Raw genomic sequence first — 27,129 nt, 5'->3', positions numbered from 1 at the left:
TATAAAAAAAAATGAAAACAAAAAAGTAGCTGTTTGGTCTTTTAATTTAGGTTAAGCATAATGTTTGTAGTGTGGGTTAGGTTTAAAATCTTTTTTTTAGAGACATTTGAGAAATAGTCTAGTGTTTATAAATAATGAGTTTGTAGCTGTGGTAACCAGTGACTACCACGCTTCCGTCCTGTCTTCTGTTCCGCCTATTCTGTGTGACGTCATTAAACTAACGCCTTCTCGTTTCCCCTGTACTGTTACTGTACGGTTAGTTAGTGTAACGAAGAGGTGTAGCCAGCAGCGAATAGCAGCTACAAACTGTTTGCTACGGTCCAGACATTTTATATCAAATTTCGGGAAGAAAGAAGCGAAGGTGGAGAGATGGCGAAAACCTATGATTACCTTTTTAAATTGCTTCTCATCGGGGACAGCGGTGTCGGCAAGACATGTCTCCTCTTCAGATTCAGCGAAGATGCGTTCAACACTACCTTCATATCAACAATAGGTCCGTTTCTCTTTCTACACTTGAGTGGGTTTTTGAACAACGGCATGCTGCTGAAAATGCTACATCACATATCTACTGTATGCTGTTGACAGACAGTGGGACGAATTCGCGACAGGAAACGGGCCTAGAAGCGTCATCTTGTGCCAATTCAGATATAGTAAATGGTTTTATTACATTGAATTATCTCTTGTGTTTTATACTGTAGGCCTGGTTGTATCACCCTGCTAACTCTGTATTTGTAAGCTAAGCTGTCATCTATTTTCATGGGCTCATATTTGTGACCTGTTGGCTGTCAGACAGCTTGATTGTCAGCTGTAAAGGGGGGGGGGGCTCATGAATGGCACTGACAGTATTCCTGACCAGGGCTTCGTTTTATCAGACAAAGAACATAACATTATACAGGTAACTGCCAAAATAATGGAAACACTTGAGTAAATGAGGGATACAAAGTATATTGAAACACAGGTGTGGTTCCTGAGTTAATTAAGCAATTAACTATCCATCATGCGTTGGGTTATGTATGAAAATGCTGGGCAGGCCATTATTTTGGCTACCATGGATACGCCCCGGTCCACAGGGCAGGAGTGGTCACTGAATGGTTATATGAGGATGAAAACGATGTAAAACCATAGGCCTTGGCCGTCTCAGTCACCAGATCTCAACCCAATTGAACACTTATGATTCTGGAGCGGTGACTGAGACCAGCGTTTTCCACCATCATCAACAAAACACCAAACGATGGAATTTCTCGTGGAAGAATGGTGTCTCATCCCTCCAATAGAATGGTGCCTCATCCCTCCAATAGAATGGTGCCTCATCCCTCCAATAGAATGGTGTCTCATCCCTCCAATAGAATGGTGCCTCATCCCTCCAATAGAATGGTGTCTCATCCCTCCAATAGAATGGTGCCTCATCCCTCCAATAGAATGGTGCCTCATCCCTCCAATAGAATGGTGCCTCATCCCTCCAATAGAATGGTGCCTCATCCCTCCAATAGAATGGTGACTCATCCCTCCAATAGAATGGTGTCTCATCCCTCCAATAGAATGGTGTCTCATCCCTCCAATATAATGGTGTCTCATCCCTCCAATAGAATGGTGCCTCATCCCTCCAATAGAATGGTGCCTCATCCCTCCAATAGAATGGTGCCTCATCCTCCAATAGAATGGTGTCTCATCCCTCCAATAGAATGGTGTATCATCCCATCCCTCCAATCCAATAGAATGGTGCCTCATCCCTCCAATAGAATGGTGCCTCATCCCTCCAATAGAATGGTGTCTCATTCCTCCAATAGAATGGTGTCTCATCCCTCCAATAGAATGGTGTCTCATCCCTCCAATAGAATGGTGTCTCATCCCTCCAATAGAATGGTGCCTCATCCCTCCAATAGAATGGTGTCTCATCCCTCCAATAGAATGGTGCCTCATCCCTCCAATAGAATGGTGTCTCATCCCTCCAATAGAATGGTGCCTCATCCCTCCAATAGAATGGTGCCTCATCCCTCCAATAGAATGGTGCCTCATCCCTCCAATAGAATGGTGCCTCATCCCTCCAATAGAATGGTGTCTCATCCCTCCATCCATCCCTCCAATAGAATGGTGTCTCATCCCTCCAATAGAATGGTGCCTCATCCTCCAATAGAATGGTGCCTCATCCCTCCAATAGAATGGTGCCTCATCCCTCCAATAGAATGGTGCCTCATCCCTCCAATAGAATGGTGTCTCATCCCTCCAATAGAATGGTGTCTCATCCCTCCAATATAATGGTGTCATCCCTCCAATAGAATGGTGCCTCATCCCTCCAATAGAATGGTGTCTCATCCCTCTCATCCCTCCAATAGAATGGTGACTCATCCCTCCAATAGAATGGTGTCTCATCCCTCCAATAGAATGGTGCCTCATCCTCCAATAGAATGGTGCCTCATCCCTCCAATAGAATGGTGACTCATCCCCTCCAATAGAATGGTGACTCATCCCTCCAATAGAATGGTGTCTCATCCCTCCAATAGAATGGTGCCTCATCCCTCCAATAGAATGGTGCCTCATCCTCCAATAGAATGGTGCCTCATCCCTCCAATAGAATGGTGCCTCATCCCTCCAATAGAATGGTGTCTCATCCCTCCAATAGAATGGTGCCTCATCCCTCCAATAGAATGTGCCTCATCCCTCCAATAGAATGGTGCCTCATCCCTCCAATAGAATGGTGCCTCATCCCTCCAATAGAATGGTGTCTCATCCCTCCAATAGAATGGTGTGACCATCCCTCCAATAGAATGGTGTCTCATCCCTCCATCCTCATCCCTCCAATAGAATGGTGCCTCATCCCTCCAATAGAATGGTGCCTCATCCCTCCAATAGAATGGTGCCTCATCCTCCAATAGAATGGTGTCTCATCCCTCCAATAGAATGGTGTCTCATCCCTCCAATATAATGGTGTCTCATCCTCCAATAGAATGGTGCCTCATCCCTCCAATAGAATGGTGTCTCATCCCTCCAATAGAATGGTGACTCATCCCTCCAATAGAATGGTGTCTCATCCCTCCAATAGAATGGTGCCTCATCCCTCCAATAGAATGGTGCCTCATCCCTCCAATAGAATGGTGACTCATCCCTCCAATAGAATGGTGACTCATCCCTCCAATAGAATGGTGTCTCATCCCTGCAATAGAATGGTGTCTCATCCCTCCAATAGAATGGTGTCTCATCCCTCCAATAGAATGGTGTCTCATCCCTCCAATAGAATGGTGCCTCATCCCTCCAATAGAATGGTGTATCATCCCTCCAATAGAGAGTTCCAGACACTTGTAGAATCTATGACGAGCTGCATTGAAGCTGTTCTGACTGGTGGGGACCCAACACCCCTATAAACACACTTTATGTTGGTGTTTCCTTTATTTTGGCAGTTACCTGGAGTTATTGTCTGTGCTTCATGTCCATGTTGTTAGACGTGTCTGTGTTCTGGGGGTGTAAATGGAACCTATAAACTAGAGGTGACGTATGTATGTTTACCTCAGGAGTAGTTTGACTAGGTGGATTTACCAGATGTATTTCTCCATAGAGAGACAGATCACTATGGCAATGTTGGGGGGCGGAGGGGGGGCTTTCTTGTGTTATTAGAAATCTTCTTTTGACATGACTGACTTTCAGTTTGAGTGTGAAATTAGGAAACCCCCTTCACTGCTCCTTGACTTTCAGTTACCTTTTGGGTGGATGGAGTTTTCATCGTATATGTACTTGAATCTCAAAGATGATCAATTGGAAAAGCACCCAGGTTCTGTTTATGACACACAGATTCAGAGAGAGCACACATTTTATACTTTTCCCCCTTCGTAAATAAACTGAGTGTACATGGGACACAGACACAGACACACACACACACACACACACACACACACACACACACACACACACACACACACACACACACACACACACACACACACACACACACACAGACACACAGACAGACAGACAGACAGACAGACAGACACACACACACACACACACACATGCTGCTTGCTAATAAGCGAGTACCACTTTCTCCCGATTTTGCCCATATCTGGCGAGAACTCGGGAAGCGTCTTACCGTTCGGCCCCACGCAAAAAGCGAGCTATTCTCTGGCACAAGTGGAGACACTTCAGACTGAGGAGTAGGTTTCACACATCCCCATGTGCAACACACACACACACACACACACACACACACACACACACACACACACACACACACACACACACACACACACACACACACACACACACACACACACACACACACACACACACACACCCTGTAAGTGTGGAACAACACACGTTCGACATCACTTTCTACTCTGTCTTGAAAACGAAGTCACCGTTACTCCCAAACAACTGATCCTCATCGGTCGTCGTCGTTCATCAAAACGTTAGTCTGTATTGTTTGTGAACTAGGCCAACAGAAAGAAAAAAAATCAGCAGTAGTTTGGTCTCACTCTCGTCGTTAATGAAGTGAATGCTACCAGCTCTGAGGTCATTCCTGTGAGTAGAATAGAATAGCAGGAAGGTGTTCATTACTTCAGACTGGGGAGTTCGTCCCAAATCACTCCCTATTCCCTTTATAGTGCACTGCCTCTGACTGGAGTACCATGTGGCTCTGGTCAAAAGTAGTGCACTGTGTAGGCCATTTGGGACGCAAGCCTGGGTTCTGCTCTAAGGCTCACCCTGGGACTCTGTTGAATAGAAACAACATGGAGCTCTGAGACTCTGTTGGATAGAAACAACAACATGGAGCTCTGAGACTCTGTTGAATAGAAACAACAACAACATGGAGCTCTGAGACTCTGTTGAATAGAAACAACAACATGGAGCTCTGAGACTCTGTTGAATAGAAACAACAACATGGAGCTCTGAGACTCTGTTGAATAGAAACAACAACAACATGGAGCTCTGAGACTCTGTTGAATAGAAACAACAACATGGAGCTCTGAGACTCTGTTGAATAGAAACAACAACATGGAGCTCTGAGACTCTGTTGAATAGAAACAACAACAACATGGAGCTCTGAGACTCTGTTGGATAGAAACAACAACATGGAGCTCTGAGACTCTGTTGAATAGAAACAACAACAACATGGAGCTCTGAGACTCTGTTGAATAGAAACAACAACATGGAGCTCTGAGACTCTGTTGAATAGAAACAACAACATGGAGCTCTGAGACTCTGTTGAATAGAAACAACAACAACATGGAGCTCTGAGACTCTGTTGAATAGAAACAACAACATGGAGCTCTGAGACTCTGTTGAATAGAAACAACAACATGGAGCTCTGAGACTCTGTTGAATAGAAACAACAACAACATGGAGCTCTGAGACTCTGTTGAATAGAAACAACAACATGGAGCTCTGAGACTCTGTTGAATAGAAACAACAACATGGAGCTCTGAGACTCTGTTGAATAGAAACAACAACAACATGGAGCTCTGAGACTCTGTTGAATAGAAACAACAACATGGAGCTCTGAGACTCTGTTGAATAGAAACAACAACATGGAGCTCTGAGACTCCTGTTGAATAGAAACAACAACAACATGGAGCTCTGAGACTCTGTTGGATAGAAACAACAACATGGAGCTCTGAGACTCTGTTGAATAGAAACAACAACAACATGGAGCTCTGAGACTCTGTTGAATAGAAACAACAACATGGAGCTCTGAGACTCTGTTGAATAGAAACAACAACATGGAGCTCTGAGACTCTGTTGAATAGAAACAACAACAACATGGAGCTCTGAGACTCTGTTGAATAGAAACAACAACATGGAGCTCTGAGACTCTGTTGAATAGAAACAACAACATGGAGCTCTGAGACTCTGTTGAATAGAAACAACAACATGGAGCTCTGAGACTCTGTTGAATAGAAACAACAACAACATGGAGCTCTGAGACTCTGTTGAATAGAAACAACAACATGGAGCTCTGAGACTCTGTTGAATAGAAACAACAACATGGAGCTCTGAGACTCTGTTGAATAGAAACAACAGCTTTTTAACTGTTGTTAGATCCCAAATGAGTATTTAGCGAGGCTGAATCTGTTTAAGATTGCTTGAATATTTTAAAGTTTTGTAGAGTCAGAGATGTATTATTCAGCTTTTCTCACCAATCCCTACTGTCTGTCACAGACTAATATAGAAAGTTGCACTACCCTCAGAATACACTATATACTGTATATAAACGTATGTGGACACCCCTTCAAATGAGTGGACTGGTCTATTTTAGCCACACTCAGAATACACTATATACTGTATATAAACGTATGTGGACACCCCTTCAAACGAGTGGACTGGTCTATTTTAGCCACACCCGTTGCTGACGTGTCAAATCGCGGCTCGTTATTTCCAGTGAAGGAAATCGTAACACTACAGCGGACAATGACATTCTAGATGTTTCTGTGCTTCGACTTTGGCAACAGTTTAGGAAGGCCCTTTCCTGTTTCGACAGGACAATGACCCCCCGTGCACAAAGCGAGGTATACAGTGAGGTATCTCGAAATGGTTTGTCGAAATCGGTGTTGGAAGAACTTGACTGGCCTGCACAGGGCCCTGAACTCAACCCCAACGATCACCTTTCAGATTAATTGGAACGCCGACTGCGAGACAGACCTAATCGCCCAATATCAGTGCCCCAATCTCACTAATGCTCTCATGGCTGAATGGGAAGCAAGTCCCTCAGCAATGTTCCAACATCTAGAGGAAAGCCTTCCCAGAAGAGTGGAGGCTGTTATAGCAGCAATGTTCCAACATCTAGTGGAAAGCCTTCCCAGAAGAGTGGAGGTTGTTATAGCAGCAATGTTCCAACATCTAGTGGAAAGCCTTCCCAGAAGAGTGGAGGCTGTTATAGCAGCAATGTTCAACATCTAGTGGAAAGCCTTCCCAGAAGAGTGGAGGCTGTTATAGCAGCAATGTTCCAACATCTAGTGGAAAGCCTTCCCAGAAGAGTGGAGGCTGTTATAGCAGCAATGTTCCAACATCTAGTGGAAAGCCTTCCCAGAAGAGTGGAGGCTGTTATAGCAGCAATGTTCCAACATCTAGTGGAAAGCCTTCCCAGAAGAGTGGAGGCTGTTATAGCAGCAATGTTCCAACATCTAGTGGAAAGCCTTCCCAGGAGAGTGGAGGCTGTTATAGCAGCAATGTTCCAACATCTAGTGAAAGCCTTCCCAGAAGAGTGGAGGCTGTTATAGCAGCAATGTTCCAACATCTAGTGGAAAGCCTTCCCAGGAGAGTGGAGGCTGTTATAGCAGCAATGTTCCAACATCTAGTGGAAAGCCTTCCCAGAAGAGTGGAGGCTGTTATAGCAGCAAAGGTGGGACCAACTCCATATTAATGCCAATGATTTTGGAATGAGATGTTGGACGAGCAGCTGTCCTCATACTGCTGGTCATATAGTGTATAGTGTTTAGTCTGTCAACAGAGTTGACCTGTCCCCTACTCCCCTCTAAGCCAATTCAAGAGAGAAAGTTGAGAAGTTACAAGCGTCTTATTTGATTCGGGCTACTGAGTGACAGAAATAGATGGCTAGAATCCACTGCTAGGACTAGGTTAATCTGTGGCTGTGTTTGAATTAACAGCCCTGTGGGCCCTGGTCAAAAGTAGTGTACTGTATAGGGAATAGGATGCCAGAGTCCTATAGGCCCTGGTCAAAAGTAGTGCACTATTTAGGGAATAGGGTGCCAGAGTCCTAAAGGTCCTGGTCAAAAGTAGTGCACTATTTAGGGAATAGGGTGCCAGAGTCCTATAGGTCCTGGTCAAAAGTAGTGCACTATTTAGGGAATTAGGGTGCCATTTCAGACAAGACCTGTGTTTTTCACCACCACAGTTCCCAACATAACAACCTCTTCAGCCTGTAACTCTGCCACCACTCTCAGACCTCCTGTCTGTCTGTCTGTCTGTCTGTCTGTCTGTCTGTCTGTCTGTCTGTCTGCGTTCCTTCAGCCTGTCACTCTTCCACCACTCTCAGACCGCCTGTCTGTTTGCGTTCCAAATGGCACCCTATTCCCTATATAGTGCACTACTTTAGACCAGGGCCTATAGGACTCTGGTTAAATGTAGTGCACTAGGGAATAGGGGTCCGTTTGCCCTCCTGTGTTTCCTGTGCGTCACGGAGGACAAGGTCGTTAAATGTTTCAGTCTGGTTGGTGGGAGCGTCGCGAGGAGAATCTTCCTGAGTGAAACAGGAAGTGAGAAGTGTATATATATTTTTTTTATCTCCGAACAGGAAGACACTCGCTCAGAGAGCAGAGAAGAAGAAAGTATAGGCCAGCTCTACTCTATTGTACAGACACAGCAGCAGTAGTCTAGTTTAACATCAGGTGACCTGGTCTATTGAATTCCTGCTGTCTGAAGTGGACACCGTGACATAGGTGACATGATGTTGTGTGTGAAGCAGCACAGTTCTCTCTCTCTCTCTCTCTCTCTCTCTCTCTCTCTCTCTCTCTCTCTCTCTCTCTCTCTGTGATGTTATTGTACAGTATGAATGCTGGGAACTGTATAACTAAGATGGTGAATATCTAATGAGAGCCCCTACTGTACAGTACTGTATTAGTGTTGGGAATTTAAAGGGTGACTGTGAAATGAGTAACTCAGCCTGTATACAATGACCTGTAGTAACAGACACAGCACTGTCATAACCCTCCTCTGTCTCGTGAGCCATCAGCTGACCAGCTGTTGTATTCAGGGTAGGGCGCAATTGTGTGTGTGTGTGTGTGTGTGTATGTACAGACTCTCTGTGTGTGTATTTCCATCCGTGTGTCACTCACATCTCTTCCTGTGTCTGAGGCCTGAGCAGAGAGGTCAGTGAACTCAGGGTGGGTCCCCGCTGCAGGCTTCCCTGCTTCACCACCACTAACCAGCCCCCCCGCTGGGCCAGCCCCTGGTTCCTCTTCCTGGACACAAGTGACTGGCTGGGAGGGGAAGGGCCCTGTTGGAGCCAGCACAGAGAGGGGGGGGGGTGTCTCCTCTCTCTCTCTCTGACGTACTGACTGACTGCCAGTAACCCCACGCAGTACAGAGCCAGTAACCCCACACAGTACAGAGCCAGTAACCCCACGCAGTACAGAGCCAGTAACCCCACGCAGTACAGAGCCAGTAACCCCACGCAGTACAGAGCCAGTAACCCCACGCAGTACAGAGCCAGTAACCCCACGCAGTACAGAGCCAGTAACCCCACGCAGTACAGAGCCATCGATGCAGCTCTTTCCATTCCTCTGCAGGCCCACCAGCTCCGGTCACCAACCAGCCTCCTTCAAAAGAACACAAGTTGAATCACAGCCATTGGAATTCACCCCACTGTCAAGTGAATTCACCAACAAAAAGATCATTCTTTCATTGTCGTGACTTTTTCTGTCAGTACTTCTGGGGGAGGATAGTTACTTCAGTTTTTGTTCTGTTTCAGACATTTTTTAATTGCTGTAAACGTGTTTGAAGAAGATTTCTTGAAGATAGTTAAGAAAAAGGCCCCTATATTGTATTTAGAGGATTAGCTTGGAAAGGAAACAAAGCTGCCGCGTCGTCCTGAAGGTCTTGGATTAGAGGGTTTTCCCCCTGTAGAGACAGGAAGTCTGTGTGTTTTCCCCCTGTAGAGACAGGAAGTCTGTGTGTTTTCCCCCTGTAGAGACAGGAAGTCTGTGTGTTTTCCCCCTGTAGAGACAGGAAGTCTGTGTGTTTTCCCCCTGTAGAGACAGGAAGTCTGTGTGTTTTCCCCCTGTAGAGACAGGAAGTCTGTGTGTTTCCCCTGTAGAGACAGGAAGTCTGTGTGTTTTCCCCCTGTAGAGATAGGAAGTCTGTGTGTTTCCCCTGTAGAGACAGGAAGTCTGTGTGTTTTCCCCTGTAGAGACAGGAAGTCTGTGTGTTTTCCCCCTGTAGAGACAGGGAAGTATGTGTGTTTTCCCCCTGTAGAGACAGGAAGTCTGTGTGATTTCCCTGTAGAGACAGAAAGGGAAGTCTGTGTGTTTTCCCCCTGTAGAGACAGGAAGGGAAGTCTGTGTGTTTACCCCCTGTAGAGGCAGAAAGGGAAGTCTGTGTGTTTTCCCCCTGTAGAGACAGGAAGGGAAGTCTGTGTGTTTTCCCCCTGTAGAGACAGGAAGGGAAGTCTGTGTGTTTTCCCCCTGTAGAGACAGGAAGGGAAGTCTGTGTGTTTTTCCCCTGTAGAGACAGGAAGGGAAGTCTGTGTGTTTTCCCCCTGTAGAGACAGGAAGTGAAGTCTGTGTGTTTTCCCCCTGTAGAGACAGGAAGGGAAGTCTGTGTGTTTTCCCCTGTAGAGACAGGAAGGGAAGTCTGTGTTTTTTCCCCTGTAGAGACAGGAAGGAAGTCTGTGTGTTTTCCCCTGTAGAGACAGGAAGGGAAGTCTGTGTGTTTTCCCCTGTAGAGGCAGAAAGGGAAGTCTGTGTGTTTTCCCCTGTAGAGACAGGAAGGGAAGTCTGTGTGTTTTTCCCCTGTAGAGACAGGAAGGGAAGTCTGTGTGTTTTCCCCCTGTAGAGACAGGAAGTGAAGTCTGTGTGTTTACAGCCCTGCTATGCTATGGCCATCGGGCGTTCAGCATTGCCATCAACCGTTGAGCAAATACTTCCTTTGAAATCAATGAAAGATCCTTCACTGTGTTGTGTCACGTCCAATGGAAGCTTCCAAGCTCAATAATCGGCGAGGTTCAATTCTCGATGGCTGACGCCCGTTCATTCTGTCTTATGTATTGAAATGATGAGCAATAAAGTGGATTTTGGTTGCAGGTCGCCTCCACTAGACACCACTGGTTATATCCTCCACTAGACACCACTGGTTATATCCTCCACTAGACACCACTGGTTATATCCTCCACTAGACACCACTGGTTATGTCCTCCACTAGACACCACTGGTTATGTCCTCCACTAGACACCACTGGTTATGTCCTCCACTAGACACCACTGGTTATATCCCCCACTAGACACCACTGGTTATATCCTCCACTAGACACCACTGGTTATATCCTCCACTAGACACCACTGGTTATATCCTCCACTAGACACCACTGGTTATATCCTCCACTAGACACCACTGTTATGTCCTCCACTAGACACCACTGGTTATGTCCTCCACTAGACACCACTGGTTATATCCTCCACTAGACACCACTGGTTATATCCTCCACTAGACACCACTGTCCTCCACTAGACACCACTGTCCTCCACTAGACACCACTGGTTATGTCCTCCACTAGACACCACTGGTTATATCCTCCACTAGACACCACTGGTTATGTCCTCCACTAGACACCACTGGTTATGGCCTCCACTAGACACCACTGGTTATGTCCTCCACTAGACACCACTGGTTATATCCTCCACTAGACACCACTGGTTATATCCTCCACTAGACACCACTGGTTATGTCCTCCACTAGACACCACTGGTTATGGCCTCCACTAGACACCACTGGTTATGTCCTCCACTAGACACCACTGGTTATGTCCTCCACTAGACACCACTGGTTATGGCCTCCACTAGACACCTGGTTATGGCCTCCTGGATGAATATGGTGCAGTACATTAGAGGGACTAGAATACAGATGCTTTCCCTTCTGCTCCTCTTCTGTCCTCCCCTCTTCCCATTTTCCCCTCTGCTCCTCTCCTCTGCTCCTCTCCTCCTCTTCCCCTATCCTTTTCTCCTCATCTCCTCTGCTCCTCTCTTCCCCTCTCCTCCTCTCCTCTCCTCCTGTCCTCTTCCTCTCTCCTCTGCTCCTCTCATCCCCTCTCCTCCTCTCCTCTCCTCCTGTCCTCTTCCTCTCTCCTCTGCTCCTCTCTTCCCCTCTCCTCCTCTCCTCTCCTCCTGTCCTCTTCCTCTCTCCTCTGCTCCTCTCTTCCTGTCCTCTTCCTCTCTCCTCTGCTCCTGTCCTCTTCCCTCTCCTCCTCCTCTCATCTCCTCCTGTCCTCTTCCTCTCTCCTCTGCTCCTCTCTTCCCCTCTCCTCCTCTCCTCTCCTCCTGTCCTCTTCCTCTCCCTCTGCTCCTCTCATCTCCTCTCCTCCTCTCCTCTCCTCCTTTCCTCTTCCCCTCCCCTCCTCCCTTCTCCTCAGGTAGATCATCACATTGACACAGCGCCGATGGCAAAGCAACTCAACGTGTATAGTGTAGCTGCAGAGTTAGTTAGCGAGCAGCACTGTCCCAGCAGTTTCTATTGTAAAGGCCCTGTGTAAACCCCTAGGAAACACAGCAGTTATCTATTGTAAAAAACCCTGTATAAACCCCTAGGAAACACAGCAGGTTCTATTGTAAAGGCCCAGTTTCTATTGTGTAAACCCCTAGGAAACACAGCAGGTTCTCTAGAACAGGAATGTAGCCTAGCATCCTCATCTTGCACTTACTGAAGGTAGAAGGCTATTAAACCTACAGAAAGCGTTTGAAACTCTAGCCTGCAGCAGACGACTGTGACAGAAGACATGTCTCATTTGCTACGTAGACCACTTTATTCAATTCACCTGAGTTTTATGTATCCCCCCGAGGGACAAACGCTCTAGTGTCTGTTTCGTATCTGGTGTAAATAGTGGGTCTGTGTTCCCGGTAGACGGCTCTCTACAACCTGCTGTGGTGCTCTGTTCTCTACACCACATCCTCTCCTCTCAGTGAGCCTGCCCACCTGCATCACCCCCCCCGTCTGCATCTGCGTCCTGAATAGCACCCTTATTCCTATTTTAGTCAAAGGTCGTGCACTATATAGGGCATAGGTTGCCAGACGCGGGCGGCAGGGTAGCCTAGTGGTTAGAGCGTTGGACTAGTAACCGAAAGGTTGCAAGTTCAAACCCCCTGAGCTGACAAGCTACAAATCTGTCGTTCTGCCCCTGAACAGGCAGTTTAACCCACTGTTCCTAGGCCGTCATTGAAAATAAGAATTTGTTTTTAACTGACTTGTTAAATAAAATACAATTTAAAAATTTAAAAAAGCTGTGTCAAAGCCCCAGCAGTCAGCTGGCGCTAGGCTAGCTCATTATGGGTTTAATATTGACACTTGTTCCAGGGACAGACTGGTAATTGTGCAGGTACCCACGTTTCCTCTCATGTTACTGGCTAGTGACGTGTGCTGTCCCTCAGCACTCTACACGGACTAATCTGATTGGAGCTCGTCTGTCATCAGGTTACAGAAGTACGCCATAGCAACCTACTACGTGCCAATAGATTTATACACTCAGAACCTACACTTTTCAGTACGAGAAACCGCTTGACAGACCGCTTATAGGGGATAGTTTTTACCTTGTAGCGCTGTCTGTCTGTCTGTCTGTCTGTCTGTCTGTCTGTCTGTCTGTCTGTCTCTCTCTCTCTCTCTCTCTCTCTCTCTCTCTCTCTGTCTGTCTGTCTGTCTATAGGAATGTTTACCTCCAGTCCTCATGGTCTGTAACAGTGTTAATAGGAATGCTGACCTCCAGTCCTCATGGTCTGTAACAGTGTTAATAGGAATGTTTACCTTCAGTCCTCATGGTCTGTAACAGTGTTAATGGGAATGCTGACCTTCAGTCCTCATGGTCTGTAACAGTGTTAATAGGAATGCTTACCTCCAGTCCTCATGGTCTGTAACAGTGTTAATAGGAATGCTGACCTTCAGTCCTCATGGTCTGTAACAGTGTTAATAGGAATGCTTACCTCCAGTCCTCATGGTCTGTAACAGTGTTAATAGGAATGTTTACCTTCAGTCCTCATGGTCTGTAACAGTGTTAATAAATGCTGACCTTCAGTCCTCATGGTCTGTAACAGTGTTTGCTTACCTCCAGTCCTCATGGTCTCAGTGTTAATAGGAATGCTGACCTTCAGTCCTCATGTCTGTAACAGTGTAATAGGAATGCTGACCTCCAGTCCTCATGGTCTGTATTAATAGGAATGTTTACCTTCAGTCCTCATGGTCTGTAACAGTGTTAATAGGAATGCTGACCTTCAGTCCTCAAGGGTCTGTAACAGTGTTAATAGGAATGCTGACCTCCAGTCCTCATGGTCTGTCAGTGTTAACCTTCAGTCCCTCATGTCTGTAACAGTGTTAATAGGAATGCTGACCTTCAGTCCTCATGGTCTGTAACAGTGTTAATAGGAATGCTGACCTTCAGTCCTCTGTAACAGTGTTAATAGTGCTTACCTCCAGTCCTCATGGTCTGTAACAGTGTTAATAGGAATGCTGACCTTCAGTCCTCGGGTCTGTAACAGTGTTAATAGGAATGCTGACCTTCAGTCCTCATGGTCTGTAACAGTGTTAATAGGAATGCTGACCTTCAGTCCTCATGGTCTGTAACAGTGTTAATAGGAATGTTTACCTTCAGTCCTCATGGTCTGTAACAGTGTTAATAGGAATGTTTACCTTCAGTCCTCATGGTCTGTAACAGTGTTAATAGGAATGCTGACCTTCAGTCCTCATGGTCTGTAACAGTGTTAATAGGAATGCTGACCTCCAGTCATCATGGTCTGTAACAGTGTTAATAGGAATGTTTACCTTCAGTCCTCATGGTCTGTAACAGTGTTAATAGGCTGACCTTCAGTCCTCATGGTCTTGTGTTAATAGGCTGACCTTCAGTCCTAATGGTCTGTAACAGTGTTAATAGGAATTCAATGGTCTGTAACCAGTGACCTTCAGTCCTCGGGGTCTGTAACAGTGGGGACCTTCAGTCCCTCGTGGTCTGTAACAGTGTTAATAGGAATGCTGACCTTCAGTCCTCCTGTAACAGTGTTAGGAATGCTGACCTTCAGTCCTCATGGTCTGTAGGAATGCTGACCTTCAGTCCAGGTCTGTAACAGTGTTAATAGGTGGCTTGATGGTCCGTCATGTGAAATTCCCAGTGATGCCAGGGACTAAATCTAGCCCCAGTTAGCCCCCAGTTAGCCACCAGCTCCCAGTTAGCCCCAGCTAGCTCCCAGTTAGCCCCAGTTATCTCCTAGTTATCTCCCAGCTAGCTCCCAGTTAGCCCCAGCTAGCCCCCAGCTAGCCCCTACCCACTGGCTCAGATGTAGTTTAACACTTTAGAAATGTTTTCCTCACTTTTTCTCTGATTTCAGGTATTGACTTCAAAATCAGGACGATAGAGTTGGACGAAGAAGATCAAGCTCCAGATATGGTGAGTTTGCCTGGCTACCCAGACTCCTAGCTCCAGATAATAGTGAGTTTGCCTGGTTACCCAGACTCCTAGCTCCATATATGGTGAGTTTGCCTGGTTACCCAGACTACTAGCTCCAGATATGGTGAGTTTGCCTGGTTACCCAGACTCCTAGCTCCAGATATGGTGAGTTTGCCTGGCTACCCAGACTCCTAGCTCCAGATATAGTGAGTTTGCCTGGTTACCCAGACTCCTAGCTCCAGATATGGTGAGTTTGCCTGGTTACCCAGACTCCTAGCTCCAGATATGGTGAGTTTGCCTGGTTACCCAGACTCCTAGCTCCAGATATAGTGAGTTTGCCTGGTTACCCAGACTCCTAGCTCCAGATATGGTGAGTTTGCCTGGTTACCCAGACTCCTAGCTCCAGATATGGTGAGTTTGCCTGGTTACCCAGACTCCTAGCTCCAGATATAGTGAGTTTGCCTGGTTACCCAGACTCCTAGCTCCATATATGGTGAGTTTGCCCGGTTACCCAGACTCCTACCTCCAGATATAGTGAGTTTGCCTGGTTACCCAGATTCCTAGCTCCAGATATAGTGAGTTTACCTGGCTACCCAGACTCCTAGCTCCAGATATAATGAGTTTGCCTGGCTACCCAGACTCCTAGCTCCAGATATGGTGAGTTTGCCTGGTTACCCAGACTCCTAGCTCCATATATGGTGAGTTTGCCTGGCTACCCAGACTCCTTGCTCCATATATGGTGAGTTTGCCTGGCTACCCAGACTCCTTGCTCCAGATATAGTGAGTTTGCCTGGTTACCCAGACTCCTAGCTCCAGATATGGTGAGTTTGACTGGCTACCCAGACTCCTAGCTCCAGATATAGTGAGTTTGCCTGGTTACCCAGACTCCTAGCTCCAGCCATACGCCACGCCCACAGACGTTAGTTTCTTCTCCACAATGAGTCTGGATCTGAGTACCTCCTCGACCCTTCACTGAATGGGAACACATTCAGGGAAGTCTGATTGGTCCAGAAACCGATGAGTTGAGACAAAACACACGTGGGTAAGGCGGCAGTTTGAAAGTGTGTAATTGGCTTTGATACTCTGATTGGTTAGAGATGATCCAATCGTTGACGACTCGTCACAACAAACATCTTCAATAATGGCATAAAATATGAAGGGGACCGACAGAGCAGCGGAATAATTTAGTGTGAGTTGTCAGGTTAATGGTGAGTACCAGTAGGCCACTTGAAGTGTAGGGTTGACTGCCTTGTAGTCAGTGATAGCTTGGAGAGCCTCTATCAGCCCTGAGTGGATCTGAAGTTTAGTGTTGACTGCCTTGTAGTCAGTGATAGCTTGAGAACCTCTATCAGCCCTGAGTGGATCTGAAGTGTAGTGTTGACTGCCTTGTAGTCAGTGATAGCTTGGAGAGCCTCTATCAGCCCTGAGTGGATCTGAAGTGTAGTGTTGACTGCCTTGTAGTCAGTGATAGCTTGGAGAGCCTCTATCAGCCCTGAGTGGATCTGAAGTGTAGTGTTGACTGCCTTGTAGTCAGTGATAGCTTGGAGAGCCTCTATCAGCCCTGAGTGGATCTGAAGTGTAGTGTTGACTTGGAGTTAGTGATAGCTTGGTGTCAGAGTATTCAGCCGTGTTTGATACACACATTTGGCCTGCTTATTCATCCCCTGTCCAGGGTCGTCCCTCACACTAGGCAGTGCTGGTCGTATCACTGTCTGACACAGATTAGAGGGAGAACCCCCAGGCCCTCTTACACTGATGTTTGGTAACACTGGCTGTAACTACTGCACTATCAACATGGTTGTTACGTTGTACTGTCTCTCCCAGGGTAATGTAGTAATGCTGTAGCTACTACACTATCGACATGATTGTTACGTTGTACTGACTTTGTACTGTCTCTCCCAGGGTAATGTATTAATGCTGTAGCTACTACACTATCGACATGATTGTTACGTTGTACTAACGTTCTGTCTCTCCCAGGGTAATGTAGTAATGCTGTAGCTACTACACTATCGACATGATTGTTACGTTGTACTGACTTTGTACTGTCTCTCCCAGGGTAATGTATTAATGCTGTAGCTACTACATTATTGACATCGTTGTTACGTTGTACTGACGTTGTTCTGTCTCTCCCAGGGTAATGTAGTAATGCTGTAGCTACTGCATTATCGACATGGTTGTTACGTTGTACTGACGTTGTACTGTCTCTCCCAGGGTAATGTAGGAATGCTGTAGCTACTACACTATCGTCATGGTTGTTACTTTGTACTGTATCTCCTAGGGTAATGTAGTAATGCTGTAGCTACTGCACTATCGTCATGGTGTTACGATCTGTGTGACGTTGTACTGACGTTTGTGTCAGGGTAATGTAGTAATGCCGTGTTTATTGACATCGTTTGTTGTACTGCGTTGTACTGTCATCTCCCAGGGTAATGTAGGAATGCTGTAGCTACTGCATTATCAACATGGTTGTTACGTGTGTACTGATTAGTTGTTCTGTCCCTCTCCCAGGTAATGTAACAATGCTGTAGCTACTGCACTATCGTCATGGTTGTGACGTTGTACTGACGTTAGTCTCTCCCAGGGTAATGTAGTAATGCTGTAGCTACTACGCTGTCGTCATGGTTTGTGTACGTTTGTACAGTCTCTCCCAGGGTAATGTAGTAATGCTGTAGCTACTACACTATCGTCATGGTTTGTTACGTTGTTCTGTCTCTCCCAGGGTAATGTAGTAATGCTGTAGCTACTGCACTATCGTCATGGTTGTTACGTTGTACTGACGTTGTTCTGTCTCTCCCAGGGTAATGTAGTAATGCTGTAGCTACTACACTATCGTCATGGTTGTGACGTTGTACTGACGTTGTACTGTCTCTCCCAGGGACACAGCCGGTCAGGAGAGGTTCAGGACCATCACAACAGCCTACTACAGAGGAGCTATGGTAAGATCCGTCCCCTGTCACAGGTCTCCAAAAGGTCACAGACTGAAATACAGATAAAACAACTCTGGAGGTTATCGTGTGTGTGTGTGTGTGTGTGTGTGTGTGTGTGTGATGTGTGTGTTTGTGTCAGTGTGTGTGTGTGTGTGTGTGTGTGTGTGTGTGTGTGTGTGTGTGTGTGTGTGTGTGTGTGTGTTGTGTGTGTGTGTGTGTGTTTGTGTGTGTGTTTGTGTGTGTGTGTGTGTGTTTGTGTGTGTGTGTGTTTGTGTGTGTGTTGTGTGTGTGTGTGTGTGTGTGTGTGTGTGTGTGTGTGTTTGTGTGTGTGTGTGTTGTATGTGTGTGTGTGTGTGTTTGTGTGTGTGTGTTTGTATGTGTGTGTGTGTGTGTGTGTGTGTGTGTTGTGTGTGTGTTTGTATGTGTGTGTGTGTGTGTGTGTGTGTGTGTGTGTGTGTGTGTGTGTGTGTGTGTGTGTGTTCAGAATGGGAGCCATCTTTTATAATGAGTTGTAGCCTACTCTGTCGACCTGTCTCCTCCGTATGTCCCCGGTCCAGTCATATTAAACAGTGTCTCTAGTTCAGCTAGATGTGTCTATGTACTGCTTGTTAACGCCGAGGCCCATCTTACAGATGTCTATGCTCTGTGTGATGTGGTGAAAACGATGGACTGGACAGTTTGATAGAGACTGTATACACAGGAAGGACTCAAGTGGAGTTTCACTAGTGCTGTTGGACCATTCAATCACTGGGGCTGATGCTGTTCTACACTACATGACCTCTACTAACTCTACTCTGTCTCCTCTCTGTTGTTCTACACTACATGACCTCTACTAACTCTACTCTGTCTCCTCTCTGTTGTTCTACACTACATGACCTCTACTAACTCTACTCTGTCTCCTCTCTGTTGTTCTACACTACATGACCTCTACTAACTCTACTCTGTCTCCTCTCTGTTGTTCTACACTACATGACCTCTACTAACTCTACTCTGTCTCCTCTCTGTTGTTCTACACTACATGACCTCTACTAACTCTACTCCGTCTCCTCCTCTCTGTTGTTCTACACTACATGACCTCTACTAACTCTACTCTGTCTCCTCCTCTGTTGTTCTACACTACATGACCTCTACTAACTCTACTCTCTGTTGTTCTACACTACATGACCTCTACTAACTCTACTCTGTCTCCTCTCTGTTGTTCTACACTACATGACCTCTACTAACTCTACTCTGTCTCCTCCTCCCTGCTGTTCTACACTACATGACCTCTACTAACTCTACTCTGTCTTCTCCTCTCTGTTGTTCTACACTACATGACCTCTACTAACTCTACTCTGTCTCCTCCTCCCTGCTGTTCTACACTACATGACCTCTACTAACTCTACTCTGTCTTCTCCTCTCTGTTGTTCTACACTACATGACCTCTACTAACTCTACTCTGTCTCCTCCTCCCTGTTGTTCTACACTACATGACCTCTACTAACTCTACTCTGTCTTCTCTCTCTGTTGTTCTACACTACATGACCTCTACTACCTCTACTCTGTCTCCTCCTCCCTGCTGTTCTACACTACATGACCTCTACTAACTCTACTCTGTCTTCCTCTCTGTTGTTCTACACTACATGACCTCTACTAACTCTACTCTGTCTCCTCTCTGTTGTTCTACACTACATGACCTCTACTAACTCTACTCTGTCTCCTCCTCTCTGTTGTTCTACACTACATGACCTCTACTAACTCTACTCTCTGTTGTTCTACACTACATGACCTCTACTAACTCTACTCTGTCTCCTCTCTGTTGTTCTACACTACATGACCTCTACTAACTCTACTCTGTCTCCTCCTCTCTGTTGTTCTACACTACATGACCTCTACTAACTCTACTCTGTCTCCTCCTCTCTGTTGTTCTACACTACATGACCTCTACTAACTCTACTCTGTCTCTCTCTGTTGTTCTACACTACATGACCTCTACTAACTCTACTCTGTCTCCTCTCTGTTGTTCTACACTACATGACCTCTACTAACTCTACTCTGTCTCCTCCTCCTGCTGTTCTACACTACATGACCTCTACTAACTATACTCTGTCTCCCCTCTGTTGTTCTACACTACATGACCTCTACTAACTCTACTCTGTCTCCTCCTCCCTGTTGTTCTACACTACATGACCTCTACTAACTCTACTCTGTCTCTCCTCTCTGTTGTTCTACACTACATGACCTCTACTAACTCTACTCTGTCTCCTCCTCCCTGTTGTTCTACACTACATGACCTCTACTAACTCTACTCTGTCTTCTCTCTCTGTTGTTCTACACTACATGACCTCTACTAACTCTACTCTGTCTCCTCCTCCCTGCTGTTCTACACTACATGACCTCTACTAACTCTACTCTGTCTTCCTCTGTTGTTCTACACTACATGACCTCTACTAACTCTACTCTGTCTCCTCTCTGTTGTTCTACACTACATGACCTCTACTAACTCTACTCTGTCTCCTCCTCTCTGTTGTTCTACACTACATGACCTCTACTAACTCTACTCTGTTGTTCTACACTACATGACCTCTACTAACTCTACTCTGTCTCCTCTCTGTTGTTCTACACTACATGACCTCTACTAACTCTACTCTGTCTCCTCCTCTCTGTTGTTCTACACTACATGACCTCTACTAACTCTCTGTCTCTCTCTGTTGTTCTACACTACATGACCTCTACTAACTCTACTCTGTCTCCCTCTCTGTTGTTCTACACTACATGACCTCTACTAACTCTACTCTGTCTCCTCTCTGTTGTTCTACACTACATGACCTCTACTAACTCTACTCTGTCTCCTCTCTGTTGTTCTACACTACATGACCTCTACTAACTCTACTCTCCTCTCTGTTGTTCTACACTACATGACCTCTACTAACTCTACTCTGTCTCCTCCTCTCTGTTGTTCTACACTACATGACCTCTACTAACTCTACTCTCTCCTCTGTTCTACACTACATGACCTCTACTAACTCTACTCTGTCTCCTCTCTGTTGTTCTACACTACATGACCTCTACTAACTCTACTCTGTCTCCTCTCTGTTGTTCTACACTACATGACCTCTACTAACTCTACTCTGTCTTCTCTCTCTGTTGTTCTACACTACATGACCTCTACTAACTCTACTCTGTCTTCTCTCTCTGTTGTTCTACACTACATGACCTCTACTAACTCTACTCTGTCTCCTCTCTGTTGTTCTACACTACATGACCTCTACTAACTCTACTCTCTGTTGTTCTACACTACATGACCTCTACTAACTCTACTCTGTCTCCTCTCTGTTGTTCTACACTACATGACCTCTACTAACTCTACTCTGTCTCCTCTCTGTTGTTCTACACTACATGACCTCTACTAACTCTACTCTGTCTACTCTCTGTTGTTCTACACTACATGACCTCTACTAACTCTACTCTGTCTCCTCTCTGTTGTTCTACACTACATGACCTCTACTAACTCTACTCTGTCTCCTCCTCTGTTGTTCTACACTACATGACCTCTACTAACTCTACTCTCTGTTGTTCTACACTACATGACCTCTACTAACTCTACTCTGTCTCCTCTCTGTTGTTCTACACTACATGACCTCTACTAACTCTCTGTCTGTCTCCTCTCTGTTGTTCTACACTACATGACCTCTACTAACTCTACTCTGTCTCCTCTCTGTTGTTCTACACTACATGACCTCTACTAACTCTACTCTGTCTCCTCCTCTCTGTTGTTCTACACTACATGACCTCTACTAACTCTACTCTGTCTCCTCTCTGTTGTTCTACACTACATGACCTCTACTAACTCTACTCTGTCTCCTCTCTGTTGTTCTACACTACATGACCTCTACTAACTCTACATGACCTCTACTAACTCTACTCTCTGTTGTTCTACACTACATGACCTCTACTAACTCTACTCTGTCTCCTCTCTGTTGTTCTACACTACATGACCTCTACTAACTCTACTCTACTCCTCTCTGTTGTTCTACACTACATGACCTCTACTAACTGTCTCCTCCTCTCTGTTGTTCTACACTACATGACCTCTACTAACTCTACTCTGTCTCCTCCTTCCTGTTCTACACTACATGACCTCTACTAACTCTACTCTGTCTCCTCTCTGTTGTTCTACACTACATGACCTCTACTAACTCTACTCTGTCTCCTCCTCTCTGTTGTTCTACACTACATGACCTCTACTAACTCTACTCTCTGTTGTTCTACACTACATGACCTCTACTAACTCTACTCTGTCTCCTCTCTGTTGTTCTACACTACATGACCTCTACTAACTCTACTCTGTCTCCTCTCTGTTGTTCTACACTACATGACCTCTACTAACTCTACTCCGTCTCCTCTCTGTTGTTCTACACTACATGACCTCTACTAACTCTACTCTGTCTCCTCTCATGCACGATCGATTTTGTATTTCCACTTGATAACAGTCAAGACCCAAGCCCCTTACTTGACGACAGCACAGACATACAGACATTTCACCGGGTCATGTCTGGAATGGCGCTAGGTTGGGTCTTTTCCTGTTAATGTCACGGCGTGTCACTTCCTCTGACATCACTTCCTGTCCTTTGTCCAACAGGGTATCATGCTAGTGTATGACATCACTAACGAGAAGTCCTTCGAGAACATCAAGAACTGGATCAGGAACATTGAAGAGGTATGAAGCTAGCCTGAAAACAAGTAGGTAGCCTGAAAACAAGTAGGTAGCCTGAAAACAAGTAGGTAGCCTGAAAACAAGTCAGGTGTGAAGCTACCGCAGCAGGTAGCCTAGAAACAATCAGGTGTGAAGCTACCGCAGCAGGTAGCCTAGAAACAATCAGGTGTGAACCTACCGCAGCAGGTAGCCTAGAAACAATCAGGTGTGAAGCTACCGCAGCAGGTAGCCTAGAAACAATCAGGTGTGAAGCTACCGCAGCAGGTAGCCTAGAAACAATCAGGTGTGAAGCTACCGCAGCAGGTAGCCTAGAAACAATCAGGTGTGAAGCTACCGCAGCAGGTAGCCTAGAAACAATCAGGTGTGAAGCTACCGCAACAGGTAGCCTAGAAACAATCAGGTGAAGCTACCGCAGCAGGTAGCCTAGAAACAATCAGGTGTGAAGCTACCGCAGCAGGTAGCCTAGAAACAATCAGGTGTGAAGCTACCGCAGCAGGTAGCCTAGAAACAATCAGGTGAAGCTACCGCAGCAGGTAGCCTAGAAACAATCAGGTGTGAAGCTACCGCAACAGGTAGCCTAGAAACAATCAGGTGAAGCTACCGCAGCAGGTAGCCTAGAAACAATCAGGTGTGAAGCTACCGCAGCAGGTAGCCTAGAAACAATCAGGTATGAAGCTACCACAGCAGGTAGCCTAGAAACAATCAGTAGCAATACTCAGTCTTCTATTATTCTGTCTGTCTGCAGCAATACTCAGTCTTCTCATTATGTCTGTAGCAATACTCAGTCTTCTCATTCTGTCTGTAGTATTACTGAGTCTCCTACTTCTCATTATGTCTGTAGCAATACTCAGTCTTCTCTCATTCTGTCTGTAGCAATATTCTTCTCTCATTCTGTCTGTAGCAATACTCAGTCTTCTCATTATGTCTGTAGCAATACTCAGTCTTCTCTCATTCTGTCTGTAGCAATACTCAGTCTTCTCTCATTCTGTCTGTAGCAATACTCAGTCTTCTCTCATTCTGTCTGTAGCAATACTCAGTCTTCTCATTCTGTCTGTAGTATTACTGAGTCTCCTCCTTCTCTGTCTGTCTGTAGCAATAATCAGTCTTCTCTCATTCTGTCTGTTGCAATAATCAGTCTTCTCTCATTCTGTCTGTAGCAACACTCAGTCTTCTCTCATTCTGTCTGTAGTATTACTGAGTCTCCTCCTTCTCTGTCTGTCTGTAGCAATAATCAGTCTTCTCTCATTCTGTCTGTAGCAATATTCAGTCTTCTCTCACTCTGTCTGTCTGTAGCAATACTCAGTCTTCTCTCATTCTGTCTGTCTGTAGCAATAATCAGTCTTCTCTCATTCTGTCTGTAGCAATACTCAGTCTTCTCTCATTCTGTCTGTAGCAATACTCAGTCTTCTCTCATTCTGTCTGTAGCAATACTGAGTCTCCTCATTCTGTCTGTCTGTAGCAATACTCAGTCTTCTCTCATTCTGTCTGTAGTATTACTGAGTCTCCTCATTCTGTCTGTCTGTAGCAATACTCAGTCTTCTCTCATTCTGTCTGTAGCAATACTCAGTCTTCTCTCATTCTGTCTGTCTGTAGCAATACTCAGTCTTCTCTCATTCTGTCTGTAGCAATACTCAGTCTTCTCTCATTCTGTCTGTCTGTAGCAATACTCAAGTCTTCTCTCATTCTGTCTGTCTGTAGCAATACTCAGTCTTCTCTCATTCTGTCTGTCTGTAGCAATACTCAGTCTTCTCATTATGTCTGTAGCAATAATCAGTCTTCTCTCATTCTGTCTGTCTGTAGCAATACTCAGTCTTCTCATTATGTCTGTAGCAATACTCAGTCTTCTCATTATGTCTGTAGCAATACTCAGTCTTCTCATTATGTCTGTAGCAATACTCAGTCTTCTCATTATGTCTGTAGCAATACTCAGTCTTCTCTCATTCTGTCTGTAGTATTACTGAGTCTCCTTCTCTCTGTCTGTAGCAATACTCAGTCTTCTCTCATTCTGTCTGTAGTATTACTGAGTCTCCTCCTTCTCTGTCTGTCTGTAGCAATACTCAGTCTCCTCCTTCTCTGTCTGTCTGTAGCAATACTCAGTCTTCTCATTATGTCTGTAGCAATAATCAGTCTTCTCTCATTCTGTCTGTCTGTAGCAATACTCAGTCTCCTCATTATGTCTGTAGCAATACTCAGTCTTCTCTCATTCTGTCTGTCTGTAGCAATACTCAGTCTTCTCATTCTCTGTCAGTAGCAATACTCAGTCTTCTCTGTCTGTCTGTAGCAATACTCAGTCTTCTCATTCTGTCTGTCTGTAGTATTACTGAGTCTCCTCCTCCTCTGTCTGTAGTATTACTGAGTCTCCTCCCCCTCTGTCTGTAGTATTACTGAGTCTCCTCCCCCTCTGTCTGTAGTATTACTGAGTCTCCTCCCCCTCTGTCTGTAGTATTACTGAGTCTCCTCCTCCTCCTCTGTCTGTAGCAATACTCAGTCTTCTCTCATTCTGTCTGTCTGTAGTATTACTGAGTCTTCTCCTCCTGTCTGTAGCAATACTCAGTCTTCTCTCATTCTGTCTGTAGTATTACTGAGTCCCCTCCTTCTCTGTCTGTCTGTAGCAATACTCAGTCTTCTCTCATTCTGTCTGTAGTATTACTGAGTCTTCTCCTCCTCTGTCTGTAGCAATACTCAGTCTTCTCTCATTCTGTCTGTCTGTATTAATGAGTCTTCTCCTCCTCTGTCTGTCTGTAGCAATACTCAGTCTTCTCTCATTCTGTCTGTAGTATTACTGAGTCTTCCTCCTGTCTGTAGCATGCCTCCTCTGACGTGGAGAGGATGATCCTAGGAAACAAGTGTGACATGAACGACAAAAGACAGGTGTCAAAAGAACGAGGAGAAAGGTATGGAGGGTCTCCGAGTTTCAGGGTCTCTGTGTGTTTCAAATAAGCACCAACTCTGTCTGAGATGTCTTGTTGCAGGCTGCGTTGGAAACAATGTGATAACGTTCCCGAGAAAAGAGAAACCCCCACACTGCTCTTCATAGTGTCTTTGGTGAAACCCCCACACTGCTCTTCATAGTGTCTTTGGTGAAACCCCCACACTGCTCTTCATGTGTCTTTGGAGAAACCCCCCACACTGCCCTTCATAGTGTCTTTGGTGAAACCCCACACTGCTCTTCATAGTGTCTTTGGAGAAACCCCCAGTGCCCTTCATTATGTCTGTAAACCCCCACAATCTTCATAGTGTCTTTGGAGAAACCCCACATTGCTTTCATAGTCTCTTTGGAGAAACCCCCACACTGCTCTTCTAGTATCTTTGGTGAAACCCCCAGTCTGCTCTTCATAGTAGCTTTGGAGAAACCCCCACACTGCTCTTCATAGTCTCTTTGGAGAAACCCCACACTGCTCTTCATAGTCTCTTTGGAGAAACCCCCACACTGTTCCTCAGTCTCTTTGGAGAAACCCCCACACTGCTCCTCATAGTCTCTTTGGTGAAACCCACACTGTTCTTCATAGTATCTTTGTGTAAATACTCCCAGTTGTATGTTTGACAATACTCATAATATACAGTATGATCTATGTCTGTAGAATACCCAGTTCTCCTTCATGATGTAGTCTGTTGTAACAGAAAGGTAACATCACTTTTACGTCTTCTCCTCTTGGAAAGTGTTGCATGTGGGGTGGGGGGGCTGTTGTTGATTCTTTTAAAGGTACATCTGTTATTAACATGAATTGTTCTCGTGTTTTATTTGTCACAGTTGGCATTGATTACTCAAGTTCTTAGAAACAAGCGCCAAATCCAGCCTGAATGTGGAAGAGGTGAGTTCTGTTCCATTCTATTCATTTATACCTATTTATTGATTATTATGAATGTGGAAGAGGTGAGTTCTGTTCCATACTATTCATTTATACCTATTTATTCATTCTTCTCTCAGTCTTTTTCCATTGAAAACAGGACATTTTTTCCTCTAATAAACGTGTTCTTATGTTTTGTTGTTGTTTTGAAACACAGTCCTTTTCACACTGGGAAGAGACATAATGACTCAACAGAAAATAGTGAGTTAATGTTTGTTGTTTTGCAGATGATGATGCTCATATGATGTGATGTATTCTTATCCAGAACGTAGGTTCCAACTGATGTTGACAGCAATGGGATCTTAAGAGTGGTAATTGACCCTTTCCACCCCCGCTTTAGAACGACAACAGTCCTCCAGGAGGAGGTGGGCCGTCAAGATCACAGAGACCCGGTCAAAGAAGAGCAACTTCTTCAGATGTTCACTGTTCTAGTGGATCCGTCCTCCTCCTTTCCATTGGACTGATACAGCCTTTATCTGCCCTGCTGCTTCAACCTGGAGCTGAGCAGAATACACCCCAACCCCTCACCTGGAACCAGGCTACCTACCTAGCACTCCTCCAACCCCTCACCTGGAACCAG

At 45.5% G+C, this 27,129-nt stretch overlaps 1 pseudogene; it reads left to right on the top strand.

Moving 5' to 3' along the window:
- Nucleotides 1–244: 244 nt before the first annotated feature.
- LOC135565229 (ras-related protein Rab-8B-like) lies at nt 245–27,129 on the top strand (annotated as a pseudogene).

This window comes from Oncorhynchus nerka, linkage group LG27 (genome assembly GCF_034236695.1).
Source record: "Oncorhynchus nerka isolate Pitt River linkage group LG27, Oner_Uvic_2.0, whole genome shotgun sequence".
Lineage (NCBI taxonomy): Eukaryota > Metazoa > Chordata > Actinopteri > Salmoniformes > Salmonidae > Oncorhynchus > Oncorhynchus nerka.
This window is presented reverse-complemented; position numbering and strand designations above follow the sequence as displayed.